Here is a 15,534-nt window from a genome sequence, read left to right on the forward strand (position 1 = left end):
GAAGGCATTTGTACGAGACAATGTTAGTGCTCAAGTACTTGAGTCCCCACTTGTCAGCACATTTTTCTGTTGATGCTATCAGGTTGTTGTGGCGATGCAGACGACGGAGGCCAAAAAACTGAAACGAGTAAACGTCAAAGTGGACATCAAGGCATAAAAGCTTATGATGGTTATAATTCCTCAAGTAATTAAGCCAACGTCTTCATGAGTGCAGCTAGCTGCTTGCACTTTTACCACAGTGTGTGAGGGGATTAGTGGCAGACAACTCAATGTCGAGGGAAAGGCATATTTGGGGAATATTGCAATTTGCCACTAGTGCAAGTCATGGTCTGATGAGCCTTTGGATTCACTCACACTCCTCGTCTAGCTTTGTTGATAACCTATTTGAAAATTTGATGAGGCAAGCATTTCGAAACGATCTGCAGACAAACATGGAATGCTCACTTCTCCTCTCTCTCTCTCTCTTAGTAAAAAAGTATTTGAAAGTTTGATGAGGTAAGAATGAACCAGTGTTCACCAAAAACGTTTTTAAGAACCAATGGAAAAAAAGGAAAGCTTTGAAAATATACCGGTTTTTAGAGAAATTTAGTCGGTTTTTTTTATTTTACACTAAAATCCTCAAAATTTAGCCGGTTTCCTTCAAGGCAACCCTCAAAACTCGTCGGGAATTTTCGTGTTTGTCCTTAAAAAATACACTAAAGGCCGGCAGAGCATTCCGTGTTTGTCCTTAAAAATACACTAAAGGCCAGTTTGTCCTTAAAAATACACTAAAGGCCAGTTTTCTGTGAACACTGGAATTTTCGTGTTTGTCCTTAAAAATACACTAAAGGCCAGTTTTCTGTGAACACTGGAATGAACGATCTTCTCTCTCTCTCTCTCTCTCTCTCTCTCTCTCTCTCTCTCTCTCTCAGTTAAAAAAAACACCCTCTGAAAGAGGGCGCACCGGCGTGCGCTCTTTCAGAGGGTTTTTTTTATTGAGAGAGAGAGAGAGAGAGAGAGAGAGAGATAGAGAGAGAGAGATTCTCAAAAGCTGAAGCAATGCGACGTATACACAGTCCTCTGCGTTCCCATTTACCTGATAGGTCTTCTAAAGAGAGCGCGGACATAGGAGAGCCAGGCGAGCTGTTTAACGAAAATAAAACTGCATGCTCGTCTGATCCAGAGGTTACATTTGCATTCACAATAGGAAAATAAGGGCGGCCATTTGCCTAAACATCGGAAACGGTAATAAGCAAGGCAGGCCCAACAGTGGGATAGCTCTGCTAAGAGGGCACAAGCGCTTGTCGAGGCAGCCCTGCGATGCTGCAAATCTGCAGGTACTTGCATTGAAGACGTTCTTTAACTTCTTTTAATGGCAACCCATAGTAGGGCTCTCCAATCTTGGAAAATGTAATATTTATTGTAATAGTTTAGGTTGATTGGAATGCAAAAGAGAAATTGAAACTTTGGAGAGTTATGAAGAAGCTGGAAGGTCTTTCATGAGTACCTGGAAGGTCGATCTTGGTCTGTGGTAGAGTACACATAATTGGTTGTTGATTACGCAGCAACTTTTGAGACACACGCGTCCTTCTCACACACGGCAGGGTGCACGAGAGAGAGAGAGAGAGAGAGAGAGAGAGAGAGAGAGAGAGAGAGAGAGAGAGAGAGAGAGAGAGATCCCAATTGTTGTATGGCCTTCTCACAAACTCTTCTACAACACTCCCCACGATGGTGGTCTTGATCAACTTCCAAGAGCATCTGGAAAATTCCACCTTGGCAATTAGCCAAGCCGTCGGCTGAAATGAAGACCAAGTTGGCGTAGGAAACGTGCAAAAGAAGTCCAATCCGCCCACTGCTATCAGCATTTCTAGCACAATAGAGGGTTCAACTCTCACGAGTTTGCGACTCAAGGTTGCAGAGCTGGTCATGGATAGAGGTTGGGCAAGTAGAAGACATGCGCGCAATTGAAAATAGATGACGCCAAGTATTGCACAAGTTGGAGTCATTGTAAGAGAGTCATGGATGCACATGACGATGGTGCCCATGTATATCTTTAGGCATATATGAGCCACTTTTCTCTACTACATATTGTTATCAAATATGTGAGCCACTTTTCACATAAATTTGCATTGATCTCACTCATGCCATCTGCATCTAGTGTATAATCAAGCCTTGCACATAGATTTGCGCTAATATGGTTGTAGCTATTTGAAGATGAACGAGCATCTCCATGAAATTTGTATAACTTTTGAAAGTCTTTCCATTTTTACAAATTTTGAAAGTTTCTACATTAAATTTATTTACATTCTATAGGTTTTCTCACCTCCATATTTTAGAGGTAAAACTTAAAATTTGTTGGTAGAATTACACTAAACATAGGTTTTTCCCGTGCATTGGACCTCAATATCAAAGCAATCTTCGGAAAAAATGATCTATAGATCCTTTTTTATTAGTTTTACAAATGGTTATTCTCTTACATTTTTATACTATTTTTCTCAAAAAACAAGGAGTTTTTTCCTTTTACTCTTAACTTCAACTACCATTTGTGAATTTCAAAGCAGCACAAGTGTGAGCGGCATGTTATGATGTTGAAATTTTAGGATATCACAATTTCTTTTATTACCTTTAAAAGCTTGCTTATTAAGAATCTTTGAGTGTTATAGCCTTTTCATTTTTTTGAAGCCATTAGGAATACCTTTTAATAATGTAGACCCATTTGCAAAATGCGCAGGAAAAGTAGAGTTTTGATTCCGAACTAAAGTAGCGAAGGGCTCGTCAGGCTGCGCATGAGAAACCATGTTTTTGTGCATGGTTAATGAAGAGAAGGCGCTGACATCGAAGAGAGTGCAGACAAAGTCGTGGCTGAGTGAATATATATATGCCAGTCTAGGGGAACGACTGCACGCTTTGAAGAGGAGAGAGAGGCTAGGGTGGCAGAAGCTGCTAAAGGCTTTGTGTGTGTGTGAGGGAGAGACGGAGAGAAGAGACAGCGAAACCCACGACACTAAGTGACACAGGGGGCGGGTAAGGGGATCGACGACAAAGCAGTCTGGCGGGCATCTCAAGGTAGGCAGGCCTACCCAAAAAATGGGGGCGTGGTTGAGGATCTTAGACTGGAACCCACGACCTCATGCTCCAATGCTTTTTGAAGCATGGGCTAACACACACACCCGAGAAGAAGAGAGTATTAACATCGTAGGAAACTATCCCAAGAGACCTTAAAGATCTAGCCGACGAGGAGAGTTGAACTCAAGGCTTGTTATTTAAGAGAGTTTGAGAGAGAGAGAGAGAAGGGCGATTTAGCAATTGCACCTCTCCGGAGTCCAAAGGTCTCCTTTTGCTGTCTCTACGCATTTCCAACAAAAGTTCTGAACTCTTGCCTCGCAGGAGCGTGTGCTCTCCCTCCCCTGCCTCGCTTAGTCCAACAAACACCACGATTCTTTACAATGTATGCTTAATTGGGTTGGGAAAAACCTACTCAAGCCGCAACACCAAAAATGATGGTGCGACAAGAGATTAGGTTGGGCTTTTAATATCTGGGGCAATTAGTTTTAAGAAGAGGAATATCAACATGCCATTGTATGAGTTCCAATTTTTATGGCCCATCAATAGAAACATTCTACCAAACCCTTGTTCAAGGGGTTTTTTCTGTCAAAAATTTGTGGTCGTTTTACCATTAAAATTAGGTGTAGTCTTGTTTTAGTTTTTTTTTTTTTTGTGCTTGAAATCACCTTAAAAATCCTGTTTGGTTTTTGGTTCGTATAGTGTGCCTTGGCCACTCTTGCTTGGTTTAGGGATTTCTCGGCAAATCTCGCTCGAGATTTGAGATTCCTCTGTGTGTGTGACCCCAGAAGGGGCGGTAATCTAGAGAGAGTAGTATGGAGAGAAAAGCGAGAGGAGAAAGAAGCTTGAGAATGTGGTCTAGAGAGAGAAAGTAGCTTGAAGATAAGAAATAGAGAAATTGGCCTAGAGAGAGAAACTATTCTAGAGAGAGAAAGTAGTATGGAGGAACAAAAGCAGGAGAAGAGAGAAGTTTGAGAATGCTTCTAGAGAGAGAAAAGTAGCTTGAAGATAAGCCGTAGAGAGAAATTATTCTAGAGAGAGAAAGTAGTATAGAGGGACAAATTAGGAGGAGAGAGAAATTTGAGACTTAGTTTAGAAAGAGAAATAAATCTAGAGAGAGAAAAGTAACTTGAAGATAAGAAATACAAAAATTGGCCTCAAGAGAAAAATTATTCTAGAGAGAGAAAGTAGTATGGAGGGACAGAATTGGGAGGAGAGAGAAGTTTGAGTATGCAATCTAGGGAGAGAAACAAATATAGAGAGAGAAAATTAGCTTTAGGATAAGAAATACATAAATTGGCCTAGAGAGAGAGAGAGAGAGAATAGTTTGGAGAAGAGAGAACTTTGAGCACGCTATCTAGAGAGAGAAATAAATGTACGGGGAGAAAAGTAGCTTGAAGATAAGAAATACTTGAAACTAGCCTAGAGAGAGAACCTTGAGAGAGAAAATAGTATGGAGGGACAAAATTGGGAGGAGAGAGAAGTTTGAGAATGAAATTTAGAGAGAGAAATAAATCACCTAGAGAGAGGACGTTAGCTTGAAGATAAGAAATATAAAATTTGGCCTAGAGAGATAGTAGTATGGAGAGATAAAACTGGGAGGAGAGAGAAATTTGCATGTGACCTAAAGAGAAATAAATCTAGAGAGAGAAAAGTAGCTTGAAGATAAGAAATAGAGAATATTGCCTAGAGAGAAAAATTCAATTAGAGAGAGGCCACAAAATGACTAAGAGATAAAATTTATGCACACTGAGAAAGAATAGAGAACAAGATCTGGGCAACAAAGTAAGTCGCCTAGAGAGCACATTGGCTCAATGTGCAAGCATGACAAAATGAAAGACGGTGGTTATAAAAACATGAATGTTTACTCTTGGCATCAGGACTTCCCACGATAGTCACCTATCCCAGTATTGTTATGGCATGAGCTTGCCTAGCTTGAAATTTTTTTAGCATCCACACACATGAATTACTATCAACATGGGCCCTTTGCATGGAACTCGCTTCTTGAGTCCTTGTCATATCCGTGAGTTAGTGCAAGAGTGTGCATGGCAACTATGATCCCTCACGTGGAGTCACTTACAATATATCCACTTGACAAGGAATGCAAAAGACTATTATTACAAAAGGGTGCAACACTAGGACTTCTTAAGAGGTCACCCATCCGAGTACTATTCTGGTCCAAGTGCGCTTAACTACAGAGTTTTGATGGGATCTCGTGTATTAGCACTGGTATGATGCACCAAGTTTGTACATGAAGAACACTGCTAGTTAATCTATATATCCCTCCCCCCCCTCCCGTTGGGAGACTAGGGCAATCGATTGCTTGGACAATTCAAAAATTCCTCACAGACATCACCATCAGCATGTCACCTTCTCTCCCAAATCCAAATACACACATACACACACAAAGATAATAGATTTAACAAGGACAAAGTGTAAGATATTGTAAGAGATGTAGACATAATTAAAGAGTACACAACATGATTTAGCATAGCATGAAAGAGAAGAGAAGAGACTCTTGTAAGTGAATGGCCTAAAATCATAGCTCCAAACTCCACAACACCCCTTCTTGTGGAGTGTGGTATTTAATTTATTATTTGATTTTTGGGTGCCAAAATTGGAGGCCCCTCTTTTACAACTAGTCCACTTTAGTACTTAAGTGGAACACATCACTTATTGCATGTCTCCTAAGGGTGAGTTCCCACTAGAGCTATTTATAAGCAGCCATAGTGGCTTATTGAATAAAAAGTCTAAAATACTATCCAAAGGTAAAATGATCGAGAGGATTATTATTTGTTCGCGCCTCCTTTTCAGCTCCCAAAATTTCAATCTACAAATCATCATAAACTCACTATTAATAAAATCAAATAGACATCACATAATAAACCATTAAGCTAACTATCCCAATTGCAGTTCACCACATACAACAGGAGGGTGCCCATTCTCGTAACATCCCTCCCACCAAGGATAGGAGCTGTCCTCAGTTGCTCAATAGAGAATGAACTGGACTATGAGCGATGGAAACTGTGGAGAAACTCTGAGAAGGTGCGGAAAAACTTTTCAGGCATCCATTTGACATCCTCTCTAGGATGGCCTTTGAAAGTCAAAAGATAGCGGTTATAAACCAGGCCAGTATGCATGGTGGTGGTCTTGTGATCAACTATTTGTGCATGGATGAGTTGTTATTCTTGGTCCACAAGTGAAGGTGGATCCTCATAAATGTGATGTGTAGGTAGGGTTCCTTTAAAGGTCTTAAAAGCTAATGTGGAATGCATTGTGAATGTGTCAATGTGAAAATAAGTCTAAACAAAATGAAACATCATTGATCATATCAGAAATTTTGAATGGACCATAAAAACGAGGAGCAAGTTTAACAAAAACATTAGTATCAACACTTTTGATCCTTCGTTTTTCAATGCGAAGCATAACATAATCACCTTCCTTAAATTAGTGTGTCTTGCGGTGCTTATTAGCATTCTTAGTGTAAAGTCCCTATGAATGCTTAATGGCAGAATGGACACTTGCATAAACATCATGAAAATTAGCAGTAAAATCATCAGAGACAAACACAACATTAGAAAGATGTGAAGCAGGAGTATGAAGAGAACAACTATACACAACTCTGTAGCACCCACTACATCCTTTGTTGCAGAGTCCTCTCTATCCCGACAGAGTTGGGAGAGACGACCTATGACTCGTTCTGTTGGTGAATTGTCTCAAATGGATTTGAATTTAAAGTTTCTTGCATGTAAAGATTGTTAGAAAGTTACCACTATAAATAATGGTTGCAAGATTCTAGTACCAGACTTTCGTTGATGCTCTACTTGTTGATGTGACCCAGATTGATAGATTTGCTCTAATTAGGTAAATTCAATGACCATGAAACATTAAATTTAGTTTGTTTTTCAATATATGACTATGGAATGTTTTTTAAATAGTATCAACAAGTTTATTGCCACTCCAAAGACGCATCTTTATAGCAAAGATGGAGTGCTATGTTGAGAGGTAGCTCGATTGATATTTGTAAATTTTCCTATGGGCTTATTGGTGGATGCCCTTGGTCTTATCCCGTGGGGTAAGTAAAATTATGTGATTTTAAAGGGTAATGAGAAAGTAACTTGTTCTATTGACATTTTATTTTTTTTAGAGGGCATGACTATTCCCAAGTGAAATACATTCTCGTCAGGTTTGGTAAGGGGCTGTATGGATCTCACTTGTGAGATTTGGCCGATGAGGGATTCTTGATCCCCATGTACTTAGGTGAGCCCACAGGGGAATTCCTTGCAAATGCATCAAGAGTGGGACTTGTGCTTCATCGTACTTGGATGTTTATGTGTGACTCCAAGGAATATAAAAATCTTGTCACTAGAGAGACAGTAAGGTCACTGATGTTTTAGGTGAATCTTTTTTTCATTTATTTTCTGGAAATCAATTTAAATTAGTAATATCATATTTACAATTTGCGTATCCAAATAGATGCTTGATCTTACAATGTGTCTTTTGCATTGTGTTGGTCAAGCTGTGTTGAGCTACAACAAAGAGAGTGGGACAAGATTTCAGAGAGGTTGTTTCCAGCATACCGTAGTTATATATTCGATAATTGTGTTTTTTCCCACAGATATTGATGCTGAAATTGTTAGAGGTGGTGCGAAGAGAACCAATGTTTTTTTTGTAAGTCACAAATCTTGTATGATGTTGATTTGAATGGTTCTTGTATTAACTTTGACACATTGTTTCCATTTGCAAGAGTCATGGTGTTTATTTCTATGTTGGTGACATGGTTAGGTGGTTGTTGGAAACATTCACGGAGCATTGCGAGTATGTCCTAGATGTGTTTGCATGGTGTCGTGGTTTGGGGAGGTGAGTGCAGAGGACCTGAGACATTGCATGTGTTAAGAGTTAAACGATGTACTCTATGAGCGGTGTCTTTCTTCCATAGTATGTGGACCTGTGCCAAGCTAAGAGGGAGAGGTTTGTGTCTTGAGAAGATCCACACATTTGATTTTGTTACTATGATCTACAGATTATGTACTTCTTTGTCACAAGTTTTTGGGTGGTAACAATGTGTGAGTACATGGTTGGTGTCACTATGTTTGTCATGTCTGTATGTTGCTTTGAGAGAGATTTGAGACCACCTTATGAAGCTACATGCCATACTTTGAAAGCCTTTTTTAAGAGCATACTTTTTCGTTAGGTAGTAGCTAACAAAATTTTTATTTGAAGCGTGTTTTGTTAGTCTTTTTATTTTTTTTACATATCCTTAATCTTGTTAGTAGCAAGCTAACACGGACACTATTTTTCGGAGTTCTCTTTGTAAAACATTTATTATTTTGATAAATCGAGAATATTGTAACTCCTATTTTCTCGGATAGACTCTGTAATTAATGAGCTGGGGCTACAAGCTTCCAGATTGTATCAGTCAGTCATCACCCAGCTTTGGTAGAACTCCAGATTATTAGTTTTGACCACCCAAAAACCTTGGCTAAGGCATAAAAGCCAATTTTTGTAAGATTTTTATAAGTTTTGGATAAGAAATACACAGCATGAGCCAACAATGCTCACTTCTCTCCTTCTCGCGCTTCCTACTCCCTCTCCGATTGTCACATTGTGGTTGTGTTTGTTGCATTGCAACCGTAGGTAAGAGCTCTACGCATTGACGTAAGCCATACATGTATTTCGTAGTTTTTGACATCGCCGACGGCCTCGAACCGCGGCCTAATTTTATTATAACTAGGCATTTACACTTTTAAATAAAAAACTAAGCATAGACGGGGTATTGGGGCATCATTGCTAAGCATTTATATGAATTCTGGGATGAAAACGATTAGGTCAAAAATCCACAGCTGTTAATAATTGCAATTTTGAAACTTGACCTAAAGTGGGGTTTGAGACCATAAGCATGTGTGCTTAGGTCTTGTAAACTTGTCCTAGAAGTTTCGTTACGTTTGGATGTCATTTGATGCTATAACGGATGTGATTTGCTTGCCGATGAGCGATTGGCTTTTGGTGATTTCAGTCAGTCGAGTGTAGCTTGAGTTAGATGCGATTTGTTAGTTGTTTTTCGAGAGATTGACAACCTCTTGTAGCCTCTATGCACTATTCGAGTTAGCTTCGTCCCATGGTTTGACAAATTAATCGTGGTTCTCGCTAATACTACAATAAGATTGATGGTGAGGTTAGACATGCGTCCCACATTTGGCACCGCTGCCAGGGATCGAAGAGACCTAAACTAGGGAAAACACGAGCGTCTTGTGTAGCTGTCCTTTAACTTCCTCTAGGATCGCTTAGAGTTCAAAACTTTCTTTTAGAAACCACATAGCTTAAGATTGTTGTCTTTTGATGTGTAGAGGTAGCTTGGAAGTAATCGTACTTACTAAGTACCTTTAGGACTGTAGGATTGTAGATTTAAATTAGGATTTGGAGAATGATTGGTAGATGAGACAAGTCTTAAGATCAAGGCTCTGAAAAACATAAGAAAACACAAGAAAAGGAGTGTTTGTGGACACTTTTCACAACCCAATTGCATGAGAATCTAGGAGTAGGGTAAGTAGGATCCGAGGTGGATTTTAGAACATTGCTCTCTCTGAAAAATCAAGTAAGAGTTGTTATTAGAAGTTACAGAATTTTAGGTCTACGGCTAGAAATAGTTTGAAAAGACTCGAATCCACTCAATCCGACTGGAGAGTAAGCATATTAGTTGTATAAACCAGTGGGTAAGCTCAAAGACACTTCGAGGTAAAAAATTTCAAGAGTTGGCCAAAACTCATATTATTTATTTTTTCTTGACATTTTACGCCAAATTAAGTTTTGACTTGATTCATAGGCTTAAAATACATCATATAAAGACTATCCTTGAAAAAATTGCAAAAAGTCCTCATTTCAAGCCTGAAGTTAATAATCACGATTATTAACTTTCTGCTCTAAATTGGCCAAGGTTCATACCATTGACTCATTGTATGTGTACAAACAACTTTTGTAAAGGCCCAAGAGATTTCGATCACTAAACTGACAAATAACTGGGTAAAAACTAAAGTTTATACTGACTTTTTGAATCTTGAGTATACATTAGCAAAAATATGAACCCTCTAGGGGCCCTTTGGGATTAAGGTTAATTAGAGGACAGCCAATAGGAAGAGGGTGGTGGACACACTCTATACCCTCAAAAAAGTAGGGGGACAAGGTAGCCTCACACCTCTTAATGGCCTCTTACCTAGTGAGAAGGTAAGGGAGGTGACTAGGGGAAAGGGAGGGGGGGGACCACTTTAACGTTTTTTCTCCCACTTTTTGGCCCGGATTTAAAAATACACTAAAAATTTTAAATTTTCAAAAAATTTCAAATTTCAAGTTTTCCCTCCTTAAAAGATCCCCTAACCTTTTTCATGGTCAAAAAAGTATTTTTGACTTCCAAAAGTAAAAAACGTGCACTAAAAAATTCCAAAAAATTAAATTTTTTCAAAAAAATTCAAAACATCATTTTCCACCCTCGAAAGTCTTTCCAAACCTATTCTATAGCTAAAAAGTGATTTTCTCTCTCTACAAACCCTTTTCCAAGCTCTCCATGGCTGCAACAACCACATGCACCCTCTATAGTCCAGCATTATTTCTCTACTAGCTTTCTCCCATCTCCATTGTAGCACCAAGCAAACTTCTCCCCCATCTCTTCCCCTTGCCCACCACATAGTTCCACACCAAGTCAGCTCCTCTCCCTTCTCTCACCTCCATTACAGCATGAAACAAGATTCTCCTCCTTCTACTTTCATTCACTTGCACTACATGGAAACCTCTACTCCCGAAGGTGGAAAAAGCATCAACTCACATGACTTGCATACACAAGAACAGGAGGTGTGAATAGTGGGTGGGCATTGCAAGGATTCATCTCCAACATAAAGATAGAATGGTGAGAAAACTACCCTTGTAGCTTACATTCAGAGCTTAAGATCATCTCCATCTTTAAGTTTATCATGCTGGAGGGAATTAACCTCTTTATGGCTTTCAATGTTTAGGCTTCACACCTCATAACATTGGATGGTGCTATTTTGTTGATGGCTTTGGTGCGCTATCTATAGTTTTGTAGCATGTGATTGAGTCTCACAATGTAAGTAAGTTGTGGTATCTATGGAGAGTCATCAAAGATTTTTCTTATAATATAGTTGTCATTAGATTATTAGAATGATATCATTTTGTACTTTATAACTTTGTGCTCACATAATCTGTTGTTTACTTATAGAGTCAACTTGTTGTGAGAGGACATGAGCAAGCAACCATGTGCAGAGCTGGAAATCACCCTATTTTTGTTCCGTGAGGAACCTTTCACTACCGTGTTAAAAGATTTTGATAAGAATAGTAGGATTTTTGTAGAATCTTGAACCAATAGGTACTCTCTAGGATCTCTTAGAAAAGCCATCCCTATAGTACTACTATCTTCTCTAGTGTCATAGACACATAAATACTCGTGTATATGAATCTCTAGATGAGAAAGACAAATACTTGTAAGAGAAGGCTAACAGCAACAACATTGTCTCCATTTGTGATTATTTTTATGAGGCTGGATTCCTCTATAAATGCAATATAAATATTTCTTTTTGTTAAATGGTGTCGCACTGAGTGAGAGTATTGAATTTAGATTACTGGAGTTTCATATAGATTTCAGAAATATTGTTGATTTTTATGGATATTCTGATTTGCCTGGAAGATGTTTGAAGTTTCAAGTCTTAATCATTCCACCATGAAGAAATTCATGCAATATTTTGATTTCAATTCAATCACTAATGGTTATTCTTATTAAGTGGATCATAACCTTTGTGAAGATGTCCTCCTTTGGGGATGTTGAATATATATCAATAGCAACATTTCAAAAGTTGAGAAAGCTAAATTCTTGCTTTCCAAAATGTTATTGTTTCCATACTATGCCTATGCCAAGCTTGACTTAGAGAAATGACAACTTGAGATGGAGGTGTAGATATATAGGGGTGACTTATTATTGATTCTTGTTTCATCATATATATTATAAAGCCTTTGAGTTTCCATCTTTTTGAGTAGTATTGACAAGTTTTTGGTATCAAACCTTCTTAAATATCCCTATTCATTCGCTATTGGTAGCTATTTATGTGGTATTACTAAAGATCATACCAATAGCTATCACCTTGTGAACTTAATTGTTGAATTGCGGATTTGATTTTTACTATGTAGCTCATTCGGATAGAGAAAGTGTACACATAAATTATAGATACATGCATTGTTAACATAGAAGATATGTATCACTCAAACCTACTCAAGAAACCTTTGGTTGGATACTATAACAATAGGGGTCACATGTGGTTTTAAATACCAAAGAAATAGCTTAACCAAAACATTCCCAAGAACACGAGGTGAACACAAGGAAGTAAAAATTGGCTCCTTGTTTGCTTGATTTCTAGTGCTAAATGTTCTGAGTGCACAAAATTTGTCAGGCCTTTGACCTTGGGAGTTCACTAAAGTATATGTAACATAGCACATGTGTTCAACATAAGGAATTTATATTCTTGTAAAGTTACAAAAACATGTGTAGGTAACGCATATAAGGGCTACTTTCAATCCATTGTGGTGAACGCACATGATATAGGAAAATTTTACATAGTGAATACTCCGGACATCAAACACTACAACTCTATCTCATTGCCATACATTAAAACAAAGCCCCTATTTGTCATTTTGAAGCCCTAGGGACCCTCAACAAGAGGGACCACAACGGCGTGTAGAATGCCCATCCAGGCACAAATAGGGACCAAGATATTTCCAAGAACAGGGGATGGACACAAGGAAGTAAAAAATGGTTGACAAGCATGATACAAGGTTTAGGTATCTGCCATTTGGGGGGGGGGGTTGCTATAAACACATTAAACTGCCCAGTTCTATCTCATGCCCATCCATTAACAAAAAGCTTGTACTTGTCATTTTAGGGCCCCAGGGACCCTCAACAAGAGGGGCCACAAGGGCACGCAAACTGACCATCCAAAAAAATTTGGATGGCCAGTTTGCGTGCCCTTGTGGCCCCTCTTGTTGAGGGTCCCTGGGGCCCTAAAATGACAAGTACAAGCTTTTTGTTAATGCATGGCATGATACAATGTTTAACTATTTGCCATTGGGAGGGGGGAGTTTGCTATGAATACATTAATTTGCCCAATTCTCTCATGGCTATGCATTAAAAAAATCCTATACTTGTCATTTTAGGGCCCCAGGGACCCTCAACATGAGGGGCCACAAGGGCGCGCAAATTGGCCATCCAAAATTTTTGGATGGCCAATTTGCGCGCCCTTGTGGCCCCTCATGTTGAGGGTCCCTGGGGCCCTAAAATGACAAGTACAAGATTTTTTTTGATGCATTGCCATAATTCAAGTGGTCAGTTTTTTTTTTTTTTTTTTTAAGTTTTGAACTTTTAGGCTGTTTTCAAGAGATTCTAGTGTTCAATTGGCTCCGAATCTGTCTGGGCTTGTCTCACATAAATTTGTTCATCTCGTCGCGCTCTTCGACCATCATGTGATGCAAAAAATCATATCCTGCTCGGATTTTCTAAAAATCAACGTGCAAGTTGGCAATTTCTTAAAAAATGATGTAAAACAGATATTTCTTACTTTTTCCTTAATCTACGGACTCGAACGGGCATTAAAACCATGGAATCTGAAAATACTCAGAGAACCAATGTTTTTTATTGTGTTAAGGACTGCATTTCCTACATACAAAACTTTCTCAAAATCTCACCCTAACACCTTCAAAAGTGGCTTCCAAGGAGTGCCCTCGATCAAAAATTGAAACTGAAGGAAAACAATCATAATGAACTCCTAGACTGTGTACAAACTTTAAAATAACCAAAATTTCCTTTTAAAAAAAGTTATTGCTAAAAATTTGAAAATAGACCACCCTTGGACATCCCACAATGATAGAATTCAAAGGGTTCAAGGAGAGGTCTGGTGTCACAAGTGCATGGTAGGAATCTAATCGAGGTTTATTCCGTCAAGATCTCTTATACTTTATTATGTCTTCTCATGTACAATCTTACCAAACAAAAACAGACTTACACTTTAAATGACTACAAATTTTATTTAACTTATCAAACAATCTAAAATATGGTAGACCTAGAGTGCTCTTACACATCAACAAACAAAAAAGTCCAAATTTCTTCTCATTAACTTTGATAAACATACATCTGTGAACAACTTCCAAGGAGTAGTGCGGTCATAGTTCTTACATCCATTCCATGACATGGTATGATCCTAAGGTGACCTATCACATAAAAATATCTTTGGTAGGAGTGCCCTCATGTTAGGAAAGGGTGTGTTGCTGCTAATGAAAAGTTTTTGCATTGTCCTACTAGGGATCTCTCCATGTTAGCATAATGATTTTTGGTGTAGTGGGAGCCACATTGCCGTTGTCAGGAGTTTTTTTGAGCAAGGAATTGCGTATATGTACATACACATGCATGGTGCATCGAATAAAGGATTACCCAATTTCCATAGCCATGTGGTTACGTGGGGCCCACGTGTGTACAGGTAGGACAGGGTGTACATAGTGCAGCAATTTTCACTATTATCAGTACTAGTGTGTTTTTTCTACAATAAGGACGAGTTGGTAGTGCGTAAAACTTCTCGAGGAAGCTATCCGCGGGCCGACGACATGAGGTCAGCAGGTGCGTCAGATGGCATCTAGTGGTGTCAGGAGGGCGAACAAGGTCAATATTTGCACGCGGATGAGGACGGACACAACGTGGGTGTTTTCTTGTGAGAGTTATGCAGAAAGGTCATCATTAGGATCACTTTTTGGGGCCACTTCACGTGGTGGCAAGATGCATTATTGGAAATTAGCTGAGTGCCAGGTGTGCGAATGATGCAAAAAGGTGACAACTATACACAGCGAGGTCAGTTTTTGGCCTGTTCGGGGTCCGTTTGAGGTCATCTAAAAGGCCAAGGGTGCCCAAGTAAAAAAGCTAAGTGTGGGAACTGAAAAAATAGAGAGAAGACCAGAAAAAACGTGGAGAAGAGAGGAGGAACAGCCGCAGCTGTGTTTTTTCTCATTTTGGAGCCTGTTTTGGCCGTAAACTGCTCATCCGAGGTCGGATTTGAGCACTTTGACATTGTAGACTAGGGTTTTGGGCCGTTCCGGACGCAATGGCGCTGTCCATTTTGCCAAATTCCTCCCTCTTTTTCTGCTGTTTTGGCTGTGTAAGTTTCTCCTATGAGCGAAGTTTCTGCTCCAGTTTGTGATTGTATCTGGTATCTTTTACCCATATTGTGTGAGCTGTTTGTCCCATTGGTGTTGGCCCAAGCTCATTTGTATCTAAACATCAGAAATTCTCCTCTTTTGAGCTGAGTTTTTTTTTGGGGGGGGTGTGTGTGTGTCTGTGTGGAGTGGGCAAGTGGATAGTCTCTCTCCTCTCACTCCAGAGGTGTGTTCCCTGTCTCGGCCAGGTGTGTTGTGTAAGCCGAGTGGTGCCCCATAGTGTGTGTGTGTGTGTGTGTG

General features: G+C 39.3%; 1 pseudogene; it reads right to left on the bottom strand.

The window, feature by feature from the left end:
- Nucleotides 1-5,166: 5,166 nt before the first annotated feature.
- Nucleotides 5,167-5,284, bottom strand: LOC147430283 (5S ribosomal RNA; annotated as a pseudogene).
- Between the last annotated feature and the right edge of the window lie 10,250 nt (nt 5,285-15,534).

Source organism: Adiantum capillus-veneris, chromosome 22 (assembly GCF_014529385.1).
Source record: "Adiantum capillus-veneris isolate H3 chromosome 22, ASM1452938v2, whole genome shotgun sequence".
Classification (NCBI taxonomy): Eukaryota; Viridiplantae; Streptophyta; class Polypodiopsida; order Polypodiales; family Pteridaceae; genus Adiantum; species Adiantum capillus-veneris.